General features: G+C 44.4%; 1 protein-coding gene across 1 annotated transcript in view; it reads left to right on the top strand.

The window, feature by feature from the left end:
- sntg2 (syntrophin, gamma 2) overlaps window positions 1-12,964 on the top strand; it is a 1,464,242-nt gene that overhangs the window by 104,363 nt on the left and 1,346,915 nt on the right. Inside the window, exon 2 of the mRNA XM_038800365.1 lies at window positions 5,144-5,245. The gene's annotated coding sequence lies outside the window, so the exon portion shown is untranslated. The remainder of the gene's footprint in view (window positions 1-5,143; window positions 5,246-12,964) is intronic.

Below are 12,964 nucleotides of genomic sequence, written 5' to 3'. Positions count from 1 at the left end.
CTGGTATTTAGCCCGCTGTGCTAAACCAGCCCCATGATGGTAACTTTTTAAGGGGGTTGCCCCAAAAGTCCATCAGAGGGCCACCCTCCCTCCCCCCCAACAATGCAACGCCTGCCCAACCCACTCCAGCTAGAACCCCGCACCTCCCACCCACCAGAGACTCCCGAATTAGAGAGACTCTCCCACAGACCCCTAAATAAAGAAATCCCCCACAGACATCCCATAAATAAAGAGGACCCCCCCCCCACCCCACAGAGACCCCCTAAATAAAGAGACCCCGGCACAGACCCTCCAGAAGAAACCCCTGTCAGTAAACCCTCTAAAAGAGAGACCCTGACTGGAAGCTGGGAAGCAGTTCAGACAGAGGCAGTGAAACAAATTACTGCTTTAACACTCACCTGAGCAATACACCTGCTGGCTCAGGCAGAGGAAGCAGCACCTGTCAATCCCTGACAAGAGAAAACCAGTCAGCTGGGTTTAAACCGCCTCAGATCATTGATCTGAAAGCATTTAATTCATTTTTTTTTGATAGTAAGCAGAAGCCGTTGTTCAGGTATCTTTGTTTCCACACTCTCGGTTGTCTGTTTACACATGACTCAGACACATTATCTGATAAAGGTGCTTCTTCTTCAGCTTCTACAGATGCTGTTGGTTCTACATTAAAAATAATCTGAATTCTACTCAGTCGTGATGTTAGGTTCTAAAATTTCCAAACCTAAAGTGTCAGACGTTGGTCTTTTTGATACCAACTCTGCAAATTATTTTTTTGAAGCGAGGATTTGATCGGTGCGTCTCCTCTATACTCTCTCATCATCGATTTGCAACATATAAGAAATAGGCCCCATCTTTTCAAGTAGTGTGACAGGTTCTAACTTTGCACTTGAATTATAGTTTCTTGCTGAAGCTTTTTCTCCTTGAACAGAACCTCTTGGTTTCGATGTTTGTTCATGGCGAGTAATTGGATTTGCTGCTGTTGCTCTACAATGGAAGAAGTGTCAACCAATAAGAGCAAATCAAACTTGGTTCTCAACATCTTTTTTAAAAACAATATTGCCGGTGGGTTTTGGGTTCTTGCATGGGCTGTGTTTTTGTAGGATATGAGAAAATAATTTACTCTTTTAACGAAAAGTCCTTCATCCTTTGGTACTTTAATGCATTCTTCAATGACTGAACCAAACTCTCTGCCAATCTAATGGTGAAAGGATGATAAGGCGCATTTGTTATATGCTGTGTGCCATATTTTCTAAAGTAGTCCACGAATTCCATTGACATGAATTAAGTCCCATTATCGCTAATTGTTCCCGGTTGTCAAACCGTGCAAATACTTTGTCCAGTCGTTCGATTGTTTTTTCAGTAGTTGTAGATTTCATTTTTATTTTGGGCCATTTCGAATTTGAGTCCACGAGGATAAGAAACAGATATTCTTCAGTTGGTCCCATGAAAACAAAACGTACTCTTTTCCAGGATGTTTTGGCCAATACCAAGAGTGAAGTGATTGAAGAGGTGTTGTATTTGTTATGCTAGCACAAGACTGACACTGAGTTGCTCTTTCTTTAATCTGTTTGTCTCGACCCGGCCACCAAAAATAACTCCTTTTTAAAAATTCACTTTACGGGATGCGGGCATCACTGGTTAGGCCAGCTCACTGGGTTAAATTGCTGGCTTTTAAAGCAGACCAAGGCAGGCCAGCACCTGGACAGGTGTCGGAATGTGGTGACTAGGGGCTTTTCACAGTAACTTAATTGAAGCCTACTCGTGACAATAAGCGATTTTCATTTTCATTTCATTTATTGTCCATCCCTAGTTGCCCTTCAGAAGGAGGTGATGAGTTGCCTTTGTGAACTGCTGCAGTCCATCAGGTGTAGGTACACCCACCACGCAGTTAGGGAGGGAGTTTCAGGATTTTTCCCAGCGACAGTGAAGGAATGAAGATATATTTCCAAGTCAGGGTGGTGAGTGACTTGGAGGGAAATCTTCCGGTGGTGGGGTTCCCTGGCATCTGCTGCTCTTGGCAGTGGTCGTGGGTTGGAAGATGCTGCCTAAGTAACTTTGGTGAGTTACTACACTGCATCTTTTGGATTGTACACACAACTGCCACAGTTTGTCGGTGGTGGAGGGTTTGAATATTTGTGGAAGGAGGACCAATCAAGTGAGCTTCTTTGTACTGGATGGTGTCGAGCTTCTTGAGTGTTGTCGGAGCTGCACTCATCCAGACAAGAAGAGTATTCCATTACACCCCTGACTTGCGCCTTGTTGAAGGTGGACAGGCTTTGGGGGGGTCAGGAGGTGAGTTCCTCATCATAGGATTCTTAACCTTTGACCTGCCCTGATAGCCACACTATTAATATGGCTAGTCCAATTCAGTTTCTGATCAATGGTAACCCCCAAGGTGTTAATTGTGGGGGTTTCAGCGATGCTAATGCCATTAAATGTCAAGGGGCAGTGGTTAGATTTTCTCTTCTGACCTAATTATGGAAGGGAGGTCATTGTTGAAGCAGCTGAAGATGGCTAGGCCGAGAGACTCCTGCAGTGCTGTCCTGGAGTTGAGAGGATTGACTTCCAACCACCACAATTCCTTTTATTTGTGCCAGGTATGACCCCAATCAGTGGAGAGTTTTCCCGCTGATTCCCATTGACTCCAGTTTAGCTGGGGCTCCTTAATGCTATACTCGGTCAAATGCTGCTTTGATGCCAAGGACAGTCACTCTCACCTTACCTCTGGCATTCTGCTATTTTGTTCATGTTTGAACCAAGGCTGTAAGAGGTCAGGAGCTGAGTGGACCTTTGTGTGTTACAATTGTTAGAAGAGGTTGCAACTTAGCTGCTACCTTCATCTGGGTGTATGCTTGGGACAAATCTTTCTGACTGAACTATTGGCCATCTAATCCAGCAAATAGGTCCTTTATTAATGGTAAGGAATACTGGTTGGCACATAATGCTGGGCTGATCATCATTTTAAAGTCACCACAGGTTCTTATTGAGCCAACTGGCTTGATAACTGGGACATTTGTCATTGCCCAATCACTCGCCATCACAGACTCAATCACTTCATTTTTGATCAATTTTCCAAGTTCCATTTCAACCTGTGGTTTGATTGCATATGGAACAGTTCTTGCCTTTAAGCATTTTGGGGTGCAATTAGGTTATACCTTAAGTCGTGCCTTAACTTAATTGCAGCGATTCAATGGATTCTGTGGACTCCGGCCATTTCTCCTAAAGTGTTTTCAAATACCTTCTCATACTTTTCTAAGAGTTTCTGTAATGTATTCTTTCCAACAACCAATTGGTTCACAGTTTGCCAACTTGGTTGGATTTTGTTCAACTACACTCATCCACACTCATCCGAAAAGTGCAGGAAAATTTCCTTTCACTCCATCTAATAGCAATTTTGCAGATTGACCATTTGTTTCAACTTGCACCATGATATAACTCTTCACTGGAACCGTCACTTCCATTTAAATTCTCAAGATTATATTAGAAGGCTTTAATAGTATGGTGGCATGGTAGCACAGTGGTTAGCACTGCTGCATCAAGGCACTGAGGATCCAGGTTGGATCCGTGTGGAGTTTGCACATTCTCCCTGTGTTTGCGTGGTTCTCACCCCCAAAACCCAAAGATGTGCAGAGTAAGTGGGTTGGCCACACTGAATTGCCCCTTAATTGGAAGAAAAGAATTGGGTATTCTAAATTTAAAATTTAAGAAAGGCTTTAATGGTCTATACCTGAGCTTTTGTTGATATAAAGTTTCAATGGTGAGAAATACTGCAGCTCCCATATCTACTTCCATTTTAATTTCATTCATTCAGCTTTGCTTAGACACAACATTTCTGTGTATTGCCTTGCATTGATAATACACCGAGTGTGAATTCCTTGATCTCACTGGACATCGTGTCTACCTGGGAATTTTTCTCATCTTCAGTCATATGACAGACTTTTGGTAATAATAATAATCTTTATTGTCACAAATAGGCTTACATTAACACTGCAGTGAAAAGTCCCCGATCCCCACATTCCGGCGTTTGTTCGGGTACACGGAGGGAGAATTCAGAATGTCCAAATTACATAACAGCACATCTTTCGGGACTTGTGGGAGGAAACCGGATCACCCGGAGGAAACCGACGCAGACACAGGGAGAACGTGCAAACTCCACACAGAAAGTGACCCAAGCCGGGATTTGAACTTGGGACCCTGGTGCTGTGAAGCAACAGTGCTAACCATTGTGTTAGACTTGTGTGTACCCATCTTTGAGGTTTGAGGAGCCTGTCTGGCCCAACGCACCTTTGTTATGTGATCTCTCTTGCCACAATTATAACATTTGTATTCTTGATTTCAACATTCCCGTGGACATTGCCCAACTTAGGCGCACCTATAGGATGCTTGCATCTTTAGAGATCTTCTTTTCTCAGTATTCATCTTGTTTATTTTGGAGCCAGCTCCTATTTGGGAAGCTTCTTTCTCAGCCAATTCCATTGCTATTTCAACTGAAAGTTTGACTGTTTGAGAGCTTGTTATTGGTAATTGCCGCTGAACTGCCTCAGTTTGCAATCCGTACACAAGTTTGTCTCGCAGTGTGTCCTCTAGGGTTGGTCCAAACACTTAAATATTTGCCAGTTTTAATAATATGGCTAAATGCTGTTGAATATTTTTGCCCTCTTGGCTACGTCGATGAAATCTGAATCTCTCTTCAATAAACCAATGGTTTGGACCAGAAGTGTTCTTCAAGGGTCTTAGTCAATTCTAGGTTTATGTAGAAGCTTTTGCAGGATGGACAAGACATTGTAATAGGGTGAAAGTTTTCCATCCTATTACACTCCAGGAAATTGCTACTTTAATTTAATCCAATACCTTGGATTAAATTGCAACTAGGTAATATTGAAATCTCTCTTCTTAGGAGCTCCAAGCTTCTGCAATCCCATCAAATCGTTCCATAGCCCTTTCTTTTCCCACCCATAGTTCTTAAGTTGTAGCACTTTATTTAACTTTTGCTCTCCACTAATTTATTTTATTACTTGGACTGTGGCTTTAAAAAAAACATTTTTAAAAACGCTTTTACAAACACCAATTTTAAAAACAAGAAAATTTCAGTTTTAATTCTGGTTAATCTTGGTTACTACCAAATGTTGATTTTTTTCCCCCTTTTTAGCAGTTTCGGAAGGAGGTCACGCTGCCTCTCACTGAAATCAAGGATCCAACGCTGCAGCCCACCACATGCAACGGCGCAGAGCTGGAAAAGACCCCACCTTCGGTAAGTAAACTCGTTTTTACATAGCCTACTCTCTTATTTTCTTTCTTTCCTCATTTTCTCAGATGTTTTGAGCCCACCAGTTGTTTGAATCAACTAGTATTACTGTCAACACGCTGGCTGAAAAAAAAACATTTTTCCCCACCTCCAACTCTCCAAGTGCTCCCGAGATTGCGATTGAGTAAAAATATTTAAGGAGCGGTGCAGAGTGCTTTGTATTTTGAAATTAATGTACAATCTCAGCAAAGGCTAAAAATCTGCTTCCAATGGCTAAATGTACTGCACATCAATCGATGCTGGAGTGAATCATAGCATCTACAGCATTGAGACAGGCCCTTTAGTCCAAACTGGTGCAAGCCAATAAAATCCCATCCAAACTAACCCCATTTGCCTGCATTTGGCCCATATCCCTCTAAAACTTTCCTATCCATGTATCTGTCCAAATGCCTTTTAAATATTGCCAATGTCCCTGCCTCAATCACTTCCTCCAGCAGCTCATTCCACATACGTACCTTCCTCTGTGTAAAAATGTTGCCCCTCAGGTTCCCATTTGTTCTTTCCTCTCTTAAATTAAACCTATGCCCTCCAGTTCTCGATTCCCCAACCCTGGGAAAAAGACTGAGTGCATTCACCGTATCCATGCCTCTCATGATCTTATACTCCTCTATAAGATCACCCCTTAGTCTCCTACGTTCCAAAGGAAAAGGTCCTCGGCTCTCCATTTCTTCCTTAGGCTCAGTCCCTTAAGTTCTGGTAACGTCCTTGTAAATCTCTTAAGCACTCTCTCCAGTTTAATAACATCTTCTCTATAGCAAGGCAACAAAAATTGAACACAATACTCCAGCTGTGGCCTCACCAACGTCCTGTACAACTGCAACATAACCCCTCAACTTCTCTGTGCAATGGATGAAGGCCAACATGCCAAAAGCCTTCTTCACTGCCCAATCTACCTGTGACGCCACCTTTAGAGAACTGTGCACCTGAACTCCAAGGTCCCTCCACGGAACTCCCCAAGGTCCTACCATTCTCCGTGAAAGTCCCACCTCGATTTGACTTTCCAAAATGTAAAACATCACACTTATCTATATTGAACTCTGGGGGCTGGTTTAGCTCACCAGGCTAAATTGCTGGCTATTAAAGCAGACAAAGCAGGCCAGCAGCACGGTTCGTATTCCCGTACCAGCCTCCCCGGACAGGCGCTGTAATGTGGCGACTAGGAGCTTTTCACAGTAACTTCATTGAAGCCTACTCGTGACAATAAAGGATTTTCATTTTTTTTCATTTGCCACTTCCTGGCCCATTCCACCTGCTGATCAAAATCCTGCTGCAATTTTTGATAATTTTCAAAGCCTCAAGATTATTTTGTCACTGACTACTGCCATAATGCTCCCCTTTGGGCAACACAGGTCAGGGTCCCATGTTCTATTCCCCGCTGGGTCACTGTCTGTGCGGAGTCTGCACGTTCTCCCCGTGTCTGCGTGGGTTTCCTCCGGGTGCTCCGGTTTCCTCCCACAGTCCAAAGACGTGCAGGTTAGGTGGATTGGCCATGCTAAATTACCCTTACTGTCCAAAAAGGTTAGGAGGGGTTATTAGCTTACGGGGATAGGGTGGAAGTGAGGGCTTAAATGGGTTGGTGCAGACTCGATGGGCCCAATGGCCTTCTTCTGCACTGTATGTTCTATGTTCTTAATCAAAAATGCAACTCCCCCCTCCACTCTTTCCTCCACCTCTGTCCCGTCTAAAGCACCTGTATTCTGGAACGTTAAGCTACCAGTCCTGTCCCTCCCTTAGCCATGTTTCAGTTATGGCTATTATATCTCAGTCCCATGCACCTATCCACGTCCTGAGTTCATCAGCCTACCTGTCAGCTCTCTTGCATTGAAATAGATGCAATTTAACCCAACAGGTTTTCTGCCCTGCTTGCCATGTTCCTTCCAATCATGTCTATTCAGCTTGCCGATGCTGAGTAGTGCATCTCCTTCCAGCCCCTCATTTGTTTCACTGCTGCTGAGGATCCTACCTGCCCTGCCAATCTAGTTTAAACCCTCCCTTGTAGCACTAGCAAATCTGCCCCCCAGAATATTGGTCCCCCTCCACTTCAGATGCAATCCGTCCCTCTTAAATAGGTCACCTCTACCCCCAAAAAGATCCCAATGACCCAAGAGTCTGAATCCCTGCACCAATTCTTTAGCCACGCATTCATCTGCCATATTCTCCTGTTCTTACCCTCAGTAGCACGTGGCACCGGAAGTAATCCAGAGATTACCACCCTCGAGGTCCTGCTTCTCAATCATTTTCCTCGCTCGCTATAATCACTCCTCAGGACCTCATACCTATTCACGTCCTTTGTGCCAACGTGCACAATGACTTCCCCAATGCTCCCCTCCCCTTTGAGAATGCTCTGCAGTTGTTCCAAGATATACTTGACCCTGGCACCTCGGGGCAACAAACCATCATGGGCTCTTGTTTGCGGCCACAGAATGTCTTGTCTGTTCCTCTAACTACCGAGTCTCCTACGATCCTGTTTACCTTACTCTTTCGTGATGTATGCCTTACTCTTTCGTGATGTATGCCAGATTCAATCGTAGTGTCACAGATCTGGTTACTGCTGCTTTCACCTGAATGGTCACCCCCCAACAGTATCCAAAATGGTATACTTAATTATGAGGGGGATGGCCAGAGGGGACTCCTGCCACCTCCACCCGATATCCCGGGGTCTGCAATGTCTGATGCCGACCCAGTGGACTCGGACACAGATTCCGTCATGGACATTTTACCACCTGATGTCGTCGTACAGCTGCCACTCGCACTGGGCACACTGGGCACAATGTTGGGCACACTGGTCCCGCCACGTCACTCCTCACGGAAACGCAGGTCGCCAGTATATCCTACTCCTCCCGGACCTGCTCTATCGACTCCAGAATGCCATCTGCTCTCCAAATGGGTACAGCCAGTGGAAGTGGACATCTCTCCGGACTTGGGCAGGGAGGACGGAGGATGTTTCAACCCCCTCAGAGGCCACAGTCTATGTACCATTCGCTTCCTCATGACAACCACTGAGTCTGAACACTCCCAGTAAAATGGGGCAGGGTTTCCCCTTAACAAGGGTGAAGCTCACTGTATAAAAACCCTGACCTGGGTGCAAGTCGGGGAGGGTGACCCTTCGGGACAAGAACATTTTGTTGTGTTTGTTGTGTGTACCTAAATAAACTTGTGTTCGTTCCATCATGCCATGTGTTCCTTTGGCTCTTCATCAGATTCCAACCCCTACCCTCTGCTCTTCTCAGTGCCACACTCCCAGGTTCCAGTCCTGGTTTTTTTCTCTGTCTTTCTTGGGCTCCTGTGGGGCACACTGTTTAAAATGGCACACTTGCAAGCTTCCCACAGCTGATAACTACTGGATATGTTATCAGGATCTCTTGTTCTTGTACTCTCCGTGCCTATTTGTAAAGCCCAGGATACAGTATGCTTTATTAAATGTGCCCGTAACCTGTTCTCCCACCTTTGATGAGTTATGTGCATCTACCCCCAGGTTCCTCTGCTCCTGTATTCCCTTTAGAACTATACCATTTACTGTTTAATGGCACTCCTCATTCTTCCATCTTATATGTATCACTTCCCACTTCTCTGCATTAAATTTAATCTGCCTGTTGTTTGCGTTTTCCCGCAGCTTGTCAATGTCCTTGTGAAGTTCCACACTATCTTCCTCACAGTGCACAATACTTCAAAGTTCTGTGTTTTCTGCAAATTTCGAAATTTTGCCATGCACACCTAAGACTCGATCATTAATATATATCAAGAAAAGAAGGCATCCTAATACCGACCCCCAGGGAACCCCAGCCCTCTACCCCACTCGGAAATTACCATATCTAAAAGCATCACTGACGTTAAATTATCTGGTCTGTAGTTGCTGTGTTTAATCTTATACTTTTTCTGGAACATAAATGCAACAGTTGAAATTCTGTGACACTACCCTGTATCGAAAGAGGATTGGAAAATTATGGACTGTGCTGCTTCAATTTCCGAATTATCGCTTCACACCTTTCCTTTCAGCTCTGCTATCATTCCTCCAGCCTATGTTTTCTTGAAGTGTATTAATGTCTTCCCCACTGTTATCACACTTCCAAACTTCCCATCATTAACGTGCAGCAAAAGCAATAGTGGGCTAGTACAATATACCTGAGAAACAATTGGAATTGTACATGTTTTAAAATCGCTCCTTTTAAAATATGCTAATAAAATTAAGTGGATTGCTTCAAATTTTAATACTATGTGGCATTTGTTGTGAAATTTAGGTGGCAACAAATTATGGGTCATCTGAGCAAGGTATTTAAAGCGATTAAATGATTAGATAGAGTAGATACAGAATAAATCTATTGTCACAACTGGAAAATCCAGAACAAGAAGGCATAATTAGAGTTAGGGCACTGAGGGTTGAAATCAGAATGGAAGAATTATTTTTTACAAAATAGTTGTTAATCGGGAATTTATTCTCCCAATATGTAGTAAATGCTGGGTTATTTGAAATTTCCCAGGCTGAGATTGATAAGGGGAGGGATTCTGCGATCGTTGACGCCAAAATCGCGTTCGGCGATCGGTCGGAGAATCCCCGTTTACACCGGAATCAAGGGCGGCGCCGGTTTTGCGATGCTCCGCCCCCTCAAAAATGATGTACTCGGGGAGTACACTGCTCGCCGTATGAACGGACTCAGGACGTCACCTGAGGCCCTCCCCAATGCTCCGCCCCCAATGGGCCGAGTCCACGACGGCGTTGCCCGCGTGTGCTCACACCGTTCGGGGACCTCGCGTGGCGGCTGCGGGGACTGTGTCCAGCGTCCACAGTCGGTGGGGGGAGCTGTTCCGCTGGCAGGAGGCCTTCATCTGGGGCTGGGGGGACTGGTGGGGGGGGGTGGTCCGAGTGTGGCGAGGCTGGTCACAGAGGGGCAGTTTTTGGCAATCTGGGTCCGGGCACAGCTGGCGCCATGTTTTACGGCACGGCCACCGCCATGCACATGCGTGGCCACGGACCTAGCTACTCTCCGGCTGTATTTGCAGTGAAAGGGTCTTTATGCTGCGCGGCTGCCAGCCCCCCACCGGACGGAGGATTGGTGCAGGGGCGGCGCCGACTTTCTGGTCGAAAGACCAGACAGACCCTGCGGACATAGCCATCGGATCGGAGAATCCAGCCCAACAGCTTTATTTGTTTATGATGCCAAAGCATTTGGAAGAAGGTGGCAAATAAAGTTGATCTACAGATCAGCCAAGACCATTCAAATGGCAGAACAGACTCAAGATTCTGAGTAGCCTACCTCTAGTCCTCTGTTTATATTAATCAACCATATTTTATGTATTGCTTGCTATTGCCCATCACACCAGCAGTGTAAAGTCAAAGCTGTGCTGAACTGTGGATATACCATGATTTCCCCAACATTTCACTGTCCCTCTGGCTCTCATGATGGACACCAACTGTTACTTTGAGGTATGACTTTTGATGCAAGTTGAGAAGAGAACTGAAAATCTTACCCCCAAAGTTATGGTCACTGTTTCTCCAAACCCTGTTAACGTGGATGAAACACTAACTTTCAGGGGGAGAAACAGCAGAAAAACTTGAAACAATACTCAGCATGTCAGTGGCATTGCATGTTAAAATATTTGCATAGGGAACCAATAGTTAAGAACTGTAAGCAAAAATATTCTGAATTTAAATGATGCAGCTTAAAAACAACATGTTTTAGGTAGATGCTGAGAAATGTCAGAGCACAGTGGGTTATTGGGACCAAAGTAAAATTATACTTGCATTATTCACTTCTTCCTTATTAATGTTGTACACATCCACAACAATTCTCCTTTCAAAACATGAGAACTGCAAGTGCCAATTTTATATTGAAGAAGTGACAAAGAATGTGTTTTAGTTTGAGATTAATAGAAGCATTTTGTTTGCAAAACAGAAATGATTCTAAATTTACGAAGGAGCCTTGTTTCTTTGTTCATTGGATCTGATGTTAGTATGGAGGTGAGTACTGTCATGATATGAAAACATGCACATAATGATATACAGACAGGCAGCGAATGAACACAGAGAACAGGACATGACCAATGAGCAGGCAGGACACTCAGGGGTGGTATCTCACTATAAAAGGCATGAAGCATTCACACTCCGCCTCTTTTCCACTGATGAACATCTACAGAGTGAGCCAGGGTGTATGTGCAGTATCACACCTCCAGCACGTGGCTAAGAGCTAGTCTGGTTCAGTCAGGCAGAGTAACCACACTTAGGTTAGCAGAGAGTCGAACTCACAGAGAACTGTGTTAACTGTGCTAACAGTTCAGTAAATCAGATTGAACTAACTTCAAGGTCTGGAGTATATTTTGGTCAAAGCTGCATCTAGTTGCAGCCTGTGTTATCCCAGAGTACATGCTCATCAAGTACTGAGCAAGTAGAGGAGCTGCTCACTTAAATTGTATCCATTTGTTTGGCTGCCAAGGTTTCACATCACCAAACTTCACGGCAGCAGTGATGTGTACCTGCATGGTGTAATTGCAATTGTATTAAAAGGGATAATGGAAATGACAAACGGAAATTGGAGGTGTTCAGGAGTGATGGTGGGCAAAGAGTAAGGGGAATACCTAGATTTAATGACACTTCTTTGCTGTTACTGCTGGACGCAAAGAGGGGGAGGAGAAAGGGCATACCTTTCCCAAGCAATAGGAGGAGAAACCTACTGCTGCTGCCAAGAAGGGATGCTTGGTCGTAGCTGAGGAGATGAGTTACAGGGATGTTGTGCCCAGGACATAAAATGCACTGTGGGAGGTAGGCAGAAGACTTAATCAGGTCAAGAAAAGTGAGTGTAGTTCTTGATTCAACTACATCCTGTGGTTTTAACCCAAACATGCACATGCGCACATGCATGCACATGTACACATACATATGTATGCTTGCGTATGTGCATGCATACACACATGTGCATGCATGCACACACACTGATGGTGCGAAGTAAAAAAGACCAGTTATCAGTGTAGATACTCTCTCTCTTCAATGGGATTTATTGGACAGTTAGTTGGGTTTTCAGCTCGTAGTTAATATCTCACAAGAGCACATGAAGAGAGATTATCCAGTGACTGATGTGGGGAGCCTCCCCTCCCCCCTCAACTCAGTTCAACTAACCAAATAAAGACCTCCAGGGGCTATAGTTGAGAAAATGCGAGAGTCGAATCAGCAGTTTAGTTATCAAGATGCTTACAGATGTACATTAGTGGAGAGGATGGAGGAGACCAACTTGATTGCTAGTGGATTGTTGGTGCAGGTAATCGCCATGGAGAGACAGATCCATAGAAGATCCTTAAATTAGATTTAGTTTTTTAGATTTAGATTTGTTGTCACGTGTACCGAGTTACAGTGAAAGGTATTGTTCTGGGTACAGTCCAGACAGATTGTTCCATACATGGAAAAGTTACGAGAAATACAGAACATAAATGCATAGACATAAACATTGGATGAAGTGCATGGAAGCTATAACAGTAGAGAAGATGCATAGAGAGATCAGTTCAGTCCATAAGAGGGCTATTCAGGAGTCTGGTAAAAGCGGGGAAGAAGCTGTTTTTGAACCTGTTGGTGCGTGTTTTCAGACTTTTGAATCTCCTGCCAGATGAAAGAGGTTGGAAGAGAAAATAACCCGGGTGGGTTTATGTCCCACCAGGGCAGCGGGATGTGTAGACGGAGTC

The sequence above is a fragment of the Scyliorhinus canicula genome, chromosome 6 (assembly GCF_902713615.1).
Source record: "Scyliorhinus canicula chromosome 6, sScyCan1.1, whole genome shotgun sequence".
NCBI lineage: Eukaryota > Metazoa > Chordata > Chondrichthyes > Carcharhiniformes > Scyliorhinidae > Scyliorhinus > Scyliorhinus canicula.
This window is presented reverse-complemented; position numbering and strand designations above follow the sequence as displayed.